A 9,195-nucleotide genomic window follows, 5' to 3' on the forward strand; every position below is an offset into this window, starting at 1 on the left:
GTCTTTATGCTTGCTGTAGGTTGGTTATTTAACCACCTCTTAGCTTGATCTTTTACAGCAAATGGAAACAATAATAATCTGTAGACATCCTGATCCACCTCTTTAACACGTACTATGTCAGCAAGTTGTAAGAATTGTGCCAGAAACTCAGTAGGTTCTTCCTGTGGAAGACCGGAATACTGGCAATTTTGCTGCACCATGATAATGAGTTGAGGGTTTAGCTCAAAGCTGCTTGCTTTGATGGGAGGTATACAGATGCTACTCCCATATGCAGCTGTAATGGGGTTAGCATATGATCCCAGAGTCCTTTTGGACTGTTCATTCCCATTTATATCCATGATGGAGAAAAGGGAATTGATGTGAATAGTAATCAAGATATATATGTATATATATATATATATATATATATATATTTGAAAAGAGGAAAGATAAAAACAACAAAGAGACACCAAACTTAAAATTTTTCAGAAAATCAAACATAAATTTTCGAAAACCTAAAGAAAAACACAAAGAAGACACCAAACTTAGAATTTTTAAAGATCAAAAAGGGACTAAGAACAGGTAATTTCGAAAATTTAAAAGAAAAACAAAAGCATACAATTGACACCAAACTTAAAATATGAAATTATACTCAAATAAAAGACTCTAAACCAACAAAATAAAACAGTCCCAATCTAAGCAACAAAATAAACCGTTAGTTGTCCAAACTCGAACAATCCCCGGCAATGGCGCCAAAAACTTGGTGCACGAAATTGCAATCACACTTTTGCAATTCCGCACAACTAACCAGCAAGTGCACTGGGTCGTCCAAGTAATACCTTACGTGAGTAAGGGTCGATCCCACGGAGATTGTCGGCTTGAAGCAAGCTATGGTTATCTTGTAACTCTTAGTCAGGATATCAATAATTATCAGGGTTGATTGTAAAAAGCAAAAGAACATGAAATAAATACTTGTTTTGCAGTAATGGGGAACAGGTTGAGGTTTTGGAGATGCTCTATCTTTTGAACTTCTGCTTTCCTACTGTCTTCTTCTTCAAGCACGCAAGGCTCCTTCCATGGCAAGCTGTATGTAGGGTTTCACCGTTTTCAATGGCTACCTCCCATCCTCTCAGTGAAAATGTTCAACGCGCTCTGTCACAGCACGGCTAATCATCTGTCGGTTCTCAATCGGGTTGGAATAGAATCCAGTGATTCTTTTGCGTCTGTCACTAACGCCCAACTCTCAGGAGTTTAAAGCTCATCACAGTCATTCAATCCTTGAATCCTACTCAGAATACCACAGACATGGTTTAGACCTTCCAGATTCTCTTGAATGCCGCCATCAATTCTAGCTTATACTACGAAGATTCTGATTAAGGAATCCAAGAGATATCTACTCAATCTAAGGTAGAACGGAGGTGGTTGTCAGGCACACGTTCATAGGTGAGAATGATGATGAGTGTCACGAATCATCACATCCATCAGGTTTAGGAACAAGTGATATCTTAGAATAGAAGCAAGCGTGTTTGAATGAAAAACAGTAGTAATTGCATTAATCCATCAAGACACAGCAGAGCTCCTCACCCCCAACCATGGGGTTTAGAGACTCATGCCGTAGAAGATACAATGAGAAACGTGTAAAGTGTCATGAGGTGTAGATACAATGTCAAAAGATCCTATTAATAGTGAACTAGTAACCTAGGGTATACAGAAATGAGTAAAATGACGTAAAAATCCACTTCTGGGTCCACTTAGTGTGTGCTTGGGCTGAGCATTGAAGCTTTCATGTGTGGAGACTTTTTCTGGAGTTAAACGCCAGCTTTTATGCCAGTTTGGGCGTTTAACTCCAATTTTTATGCCAGTTCCAGCGTTAAACGCTGGGAATTCTGAAGCTGATTTGCAACGCCGGTTTGGGCCATCAAATCTCGGGCAAAGTATAGACTATTATACATTGCTGGAAAGCCCAGGATGTCTACTTTGCAACGCTGTTGAGAGCGCGCCAATTGGGCTTCTGTAGCTCCAGAAAATCCATTTCGAGTGCAGGGAGGTCAGAATCCAACAGCATCTGCAGTCCTTTTCAGCCTCTGAATAAGATTTTTGCTCAGGACCCTCAATTTCAGCCAGAAAATACCTGAAATCACAGAAAAACACACAAACTCATAGTAAAGTCCAAAAAAGTGAATTTTAACTAAAAACTAATAAAAATATAATAAAAACTAATTAAAACATACTAAAAACATACTGAAAACAATGCCAAAAAGCGTATAAATTATCCGCTCATCAGTGCTCAAAAGGGAAGTCATATATCCTTGGAAAAGCTCATTGGGAAGAAAAATTCTGCACATTGGGTGGTTAGGTGTACCCTTCTTTAATGACCAAACTTACCCCCAATGAAGAGACAATCCTTGTCCCTACTCCATAATACATGCACACCATCCCTTTTAACCATCACAAGTGCATCCTCACCCTTCATTTCTCATTAAGTCTTTCTAAAAAAAGGACACCCTTGATGACTGAGTGTCATATCCCTAAGTCCCATAATTCACTTCTTGCACCCATTCTTTATTTTAAACCAAGACCATGCTTTGCTCTTGTGCATGCCACTTCTTGTTTCAATTAGCCATACACTGTGCTTCACCTCCAAGCCACACCATCATCCCACACTACGCAAGCCACACTAGCAATCCATCCTCTTCATCTTATACCCTCTATCAGACCATCTCTAAGACAAACATGGCAACTTCATCGAGCTTCAAGAGCTCTTCTATCAGAGACAATACAATTGAATGAATCCTAAGAAAATACTACAGGAAATACCTTTCCAACTCTCTGAGAATGAATGCCCAGAGATAAAGGAGAAGATTACAAAAAGGAATTGGGACATCCTCACTAATCCTATCACCCGAAACAATGCCAATATTGTGAAAGAGTTTTATGCCAATGCGGTAAGGATGAATACAAGGACTAAACCCACCTATAAAAGCTATGTTAGAGGTGTGGAGGTGGACTTTAGCCCAAAAATCATTATGAAGGTTCTCGGGCTAAAGGCAACGCGTTTTGACAAACCTAGCTATCATGAGAGAATGAATGGCAACCCGGAGTGTGATGAGATTGCAGTGATATTTGCGGGATTGGAAAAGACTAGGTGAGACATGCTAATGGAGCACCAAAGTATCTCAAGAGAGGAGATCTCATTCCAGAGGCCAAGGGATGGTATGAGCTTATAAGGAGATCCATTCTAGACACTGCAAACACTTCGGAGGTGAATATTAAGAGAGCAATGATGTACATTGCATTATGGTCGGAGGGGAGATCAAGGTTTGTGAGCTCATCGCCAAAGATATCCAAAAAATCTCTGAAAAGATCTCCTAGGACTCTTGGCTCCACTACCCAAGCACCATCATTCGCCTGTGCATAAAGGCCAAGGTGCCATTGGAGGATTCAAATCCTATCTGGATAAATCTGGGTGTGCCAATGACCATAGGAAGAATGACTAATGTCACAGTTGCTCAACCACAAAGGAGACCACGAAGGAGAAGAAGGATGGAAGAGCCACAAGAAGAAGGAAACCAAGAAGAAGAGCAACAACTTAAAGAAGAGCAAGACCTACCATAAGCCACCATGGACACGAGTCGGATGCAAGAGGCTATAGAAAGCTTATCTAGACAGTATGTAGAAAATCAAGAGCAACAAAGAAATCATCAACTCCAACTCATGGACCAACAAAGTGGATTCCAATCTCAAATGATGGATCAACAGAGGAAGCTATATATGCAACTCATGGAACAGCAGAAAGAACAATACTCTCATCTTAGTCAATCCATCCAACAAGTGGCTGAAATACAAGTCCAATAAGGAAAGCGTGTCGAAGAGCTCAATCAACGCCAAAATGTCCACATGAGAACTTTAATGAATATTGGGTTCTTAATGAGGGGAGATACCTAGACAAGTTGGAGTACGGCATGAGTGCTCATGCTAGACTCAATTACTTGACTGGTTACATGCATCAAGTGAACCCAGGAATACCAAAATATGTGGACATTAGTCAAATGATCGAAGCAAGAGCAGTGGAAAGAGCTCATCGTAATGAAGCTAAGCTCAGGAAAAAGATGGAAGAAGCAGGCTTTTGGAAAAAGGTGGAAGGAAAACAAAAAGAAAAAGATGGTGCAAGTAGTCAGCAAGGAGGAAATCAAGAAGAAGAGAGGAAGAAGAAAGGCAAACAAGCTAAAAAATGAAAGGCGAACTTGCTCCTTGTTTATCATAATAAGAAAGAACATGTTGCATTTCTTTTAAGTTGATAGTTAACATGTAGTGTAAGTCATTTTAAATTTGGTTGTTTGTTTTATGTATTTCTGTCATAAGTGTACTACCCTAGGTCTGTGTGCTTCACTTTCATTGTGCTTGAATGTATGACTTGTCTCCTTTTCAATTGAATAAAAGAAAATGTTTGAAACATAAGGTATGAATGTCCAAGTTGATAGGATATAGAACAAGGTAAATGGTGGTTCATGTTGATAGTTTAGTAAGCTCAAACAATAAAAACAAAAGGAGTAGAATGTCCTCTATAGTATGAACTTTGTGCTGGTTATGAACCCTGTGAAAAGAACAAGCCTTGGAAGCAAAAAAGAACAATAAGGAAAACAAGAAAAGCCAACGTTGGAGGCAAAGTTGGACCTCCAATGGCAGCCCCAACGTTGGCAAACAAAAAGAAAGAAACAAAGAATAAGCTATGCACCAATAGCTTAAACCTTGAGACACATGCCTATGGTGTCTTTGTACTAGGATCTGCTTGGATGAATAGTGTTCTAAGGGTTACCTGAAACTGAAGGTTGATCTTGTATGAGATCTTCTGATATGATCGGAGCTGTTGTGTCTGATGAGCGGATAATTTGTACGCTTTTTGGCATTGTTTTTAGTATGTTTTTAGTATGTTTTAGTTAGTTTTTAGTATATTTTTATTAGTTTTTAGTTAAAATTCACTTTTCTGGACTTTACTATGAGTTTGTGTGTTTTTCTATGATTTCAGGTATTTTCTAGCTGAAATTGAGGGACTTGAGCAAAAATCTGATTCAGAGACTAAAAAGGATTGCAGATGCTGTTGGATTCTGACCTCCCTGCACTCGAAGTGGATTTTCTAAAGCTACAGAAGCTCAATTGGTGCGTTCTCAATGGAGTTGGAAAGTAGACATCCTGGGCTTTCCAGCAATGTATAATAGTTCATACTTTGCCCGAGATTTGATGGCCCAAACCGGCGTTCCAAATCAGCTCAAGAATGCCCGGCGTTAAACGCCGGAACTGGCACAAGAATGGGAGTTAAACGCCCAAACTGGCACAAAAGCTGGCGTTTAACTCCAAGAGAAGTCTCTACACGAAAATGCTTCAATGCTCAGCCCAAGCACACACCAAGTGGGCCCGGAAGTGGATTTTTATGTCATTTACTCATCTTTGTAAACCTTAGGCTACTAGTTCTTTATAAATAGGAACTTTTACTATTGTAAAAGGGGATCTTGGTAGCTATCTTTATTCTTATGCTATTTTAGATCACTGGGAGGCTGGCCATTCGGCCATGCCTAAACCTTGTTCTTATGTATTTTCAACGGTGGAGTTTCTACACACCATAGATTAAGGTGTGGAGCTCTGCTGTACCTCGAGTATTAATGCAATTACTATTGTTCTTCTATTCAATTCGGCTTGTTCTTGTTCTAAGATATTCATTTGTACCCAAGAACATGATGAATGTGATGATTATGTGACACTCATCATCATTCTCACTTATGAACGAGTGCCTGACAACCACTTCTGTTCTACAAGCAAACAAGGCTTGAATGTTTATCTCTTGGATCCCTTGATCGGAATCTTCGTGGTATAAGCTAGAATTGATGGGGGCATTCAAGAGAATCCGGAAGGTCTAAACCTTGTCTGTGGTATTCTGAGTAGGATTCAATGACTGAATGACTGTGACGAGCTTCAAACTTGCGATTGTGGGGCGTTAGTGACAGACGCAAAAGAATCACTGGATTCTATTCCGACATGATCGAGAAGCGACAGCTGAATAGCCGTGCCGTGACAGGGTGCGTTGAACATTTTCACTGAGAGGATGGGAGGTAGCCACTGACAACGGTGAAATCCTACATACAGCTTGCCATGGAAAGGAGTAAGAAGGATTGGATGAAGACAGTAGGAAAGCAGAGAGACGGAAGGGACAAAGCATCTCCATACGCTTATCTGAAATTCTCACCAATGAATTACATAAGTATCTCTATCTTTATCTTTATGTTTTATTCATACATCATCCATAACCATTTGAGTCTGCCTGACTAAGATTTACAAGATGACCATAGGTTGCTTCATACCAACAATCTCCGTGGGATCGACCCTTACTCGCGTAAGGTTTATTACTTGGACGACCCAGTGCACTTGCTGGTTAGTTGTGCGAAGTTGTGATAAAGAGTTGAGATTGCAATTGAGCGTACCATGTTGATGGTGCCATTGATGATGACAATTTCGTGCACCAAGTTTTTGGCGCCGTTGCCGGGGATTGTTCGAGTTTTCGGCAAGCTTTTGGTCCGGTAACATCAGTGCCAAATTTCTGATCCGGCAACAGCACCAAGTTTTTGACGCCGTTGCCGGGGATTGTTGAGTTTGGACAACTGACGGTTCATTTTGTTGCTTTGATTAGGTATTTTTCTTCAGAGTTCTTAAGAATGAATTCTAGTGTTTCAAGGTGATGTTCTTATCATCACCAAAGCTGATTGATTCTCATCAATTTAGCTCTTGAATGCAATGTCCTGCTGAAGCTTGACTAGCCATGTCTAATTCCTTTAGACTGAAGCTTTAGACTAACATTGCATGATTCCTGGAATTCTCATTAAGAATTTTGATATCTTTATTTTCTTTTCCACTTAATTTTCGAAAAATCCAAAAAAATTTTACAAAATCATAAAAACCAAAAATATTGTATGCTTCTTGTTGAGTCCAGAGTCTCATGTTAAGTTTGGTGTCAATTGTATGTTTCTGTTCTTCTTGCATTCATTCATGTGTCTTAAGTGATCTTCAAGATGTTCTTGATGATTTCATTGCTCTGATCTTTAAATTCTCTTGACTTGAGTGTTTTGTTGTTTCTCATATGCATCCTCATTTTGTTAGTGTCAGTAGTATACAAACTGCTAAGTTTGGTGTTTTGCATGCATTGTTATTTGATTTTAGTTGCATTTTGATTATTCCTCATTATTAAAAATCCAAAAATATTTTTTATTTGTGTCTGTTTAAGTCAATAATACAGAGAATTGAAGATTCAGAACATACAGCAGAGGAATTACACAAAAAAAGCTGGGCGTTCAAAACGCCCAGTAAGGAAGGCAAACTGGCGTTTAAACGCCAGCCAGGGTGCCTGGCTGGGCGTTTAACGCCCAAAAGGGTAGAGTTTTGGGCGTTAAACACCAGAATGTGCACCATTCTGGGCGTTAAACGCCAGGATGGCACAAGAGGGAAGATTCTGTTTTTAATGCCAATTTTTTTTAGGTTTTCAAAATCTTTCAAAATCAAATCTTTTTCAAATCATATCTTTTCAATCAAATCTTTTTCAAAATCAATTTCTTTCCATTTTCAAAAATACTTGCTATCAATTAATGATTTGATTCAACATTTCAAGTATGTTGCCTTTTTTGTTGAGAAAGGTTTAATGTTCGAATCATATCTTTTCTTGTTAGCCAAGTCATTAATTTTCAAAATCAATCTTTTTAAATTGTTTTTCAAATCATATTTTCTCAATCACATCTTTTTAAACCATAACTTTTCAATCATATCTTTTTAATTTCTAACTTCAAAATCTTTTTCAAAAATCACTTGATTTCTTTTCCACCCTTGGTTTTCAAAAATCAATTAGTGTTTTTCAAAATGTTTTCAAAATCTTTTACTTAATTTTCGAAAATTTCTTCCCCTCTTCTCACATCCTTCCATTTATGGACTAACACTATTCCTTAATGCACAATTCGAACTCCATCTTCTTTGATAAGTTCGAATTTTTTACTTCTGCCTTCTATTTTTCTTTTCCTTTGACACCTCAAGGAATCTCTATACTGTGACATAGAGGATTCCATATTCCCTTGATCTCTTCTCTTTCATATGAGCAGGAGCAAAGACAAAAGCATTCTTGTTGAGGCTGACCCTAAACCTGAAAGGACCTTGAAGCGAAAGCTAAGAGAGGCTAAGGCACAACTCTCTGTAGAGGACCTAACAGAGATCTTCAAAGGAGAAGAAGACATGGCAGCCAAAAACAACAACAATGCCAACAATGCAAGGAAGGTGCTGGGTGACTTCACTGCACCTACTCCCGACTTTTATGGGAGAAGCATCTCTATCCCTGCCATTGGAGCAAACAACTTTAAGCTTAAGCCTCAATTAGTTTCTCTAATGCAACAGAATTGCAAGTTCCATGGACTTCCATTGGAAGATCCTCATCAGTTTTTAGCTGAGTTCTTGCAAATCTGTGACACTGTCAAGACTAATGGGGTTGACCCTGAGGTCTACAGACTTATGCTATTCCCTTTTGCTGTAAGAGACAGAGCTAGGACATGGTTGGACTCACAACCTAAAGAAAGCCTGAACTCTTGGGAAAAGCTAGTCAATGCCTTCTTGGCAAAGTTCTTTCCACCTCAAAAATTGAGTAAGCTTAGAGTGGAAGTCCAAACCTTCAGACAGAAGGAAGGAGAATCCCTCTATGAAGCTTGGGAAAGATACAAACAATTGATTAGAAAATGTCCTTCTGACATGCTTTCTGAATGGAGCATCATAGGTATTTTCTATGATGGTCTGTCTGAACTGTCCAAGATGTCTTTGGATATCTCTGCTGGAGGATCTCTTCATCTGAAGAAGACGCCTGCAGAAGCTCAAGAACTAATTGAAATGGTTGCAAATAACCAATTCATGTACACTTCTGAAAGGAATCCTGTGAACAATGGGACTAATCAAAAGAAAGGAGTTCTTGAGATTGATACTCTGAATGCCATACTGGCTCAGAACAAGATATTGACTCAGCAAGTCAATTTGATTTCTCAAAGTCTGTCTGGAATGCAAGCTGCACCAGGCAGTACTAAGGACGTTTCATCTGAAGAAGAAGCTTATGATCCTGAGAACCCTTCAATGGAAGAGGTGAATTACATGGGAGAACCCTATGGAAACACCTATAATCCTTCATGGAGAAATCATCCAAATCTT

General features: G+C 39.0%; 1 non-coding gene across 1 annotated transcript; it reads right to left on the reverse strand.

Annotated features, from left to right (window-relative positions):
- Window positions 1-8,646: 8,646 nt before the first annotated feature.
- On the reverse strand, window positions 8,647-8,754 carry LOC112793102 (small nucleolar RNA R71). The gene has a single exon (XR_003197811.1). It is a non-coding gene; the product is annotated as a small nucleolar RNA R71 (small nucleolar RNA).
- Between the last annotated feature and the right edge of the window lie 441 nt (window positions 8,755-9,195).

This window comes from Arachis hypogaea, chromosome 3, assembly GCF_003086295.3.
Source record: "Arachis hypogaea cultivar Tifrunner chromosome 3, arahy.Tifrunner.gnm2.J5K5, whole genome shotgun sequence".
In the NCBI taxonomy this organism is placed as follows: domain Eukaryota; kingdom Viridiplantae; phylum Streptophyta; class Magnoliopsida; order Fabales; family Fabaceae; genus Arachis; species Arachis hypogaea.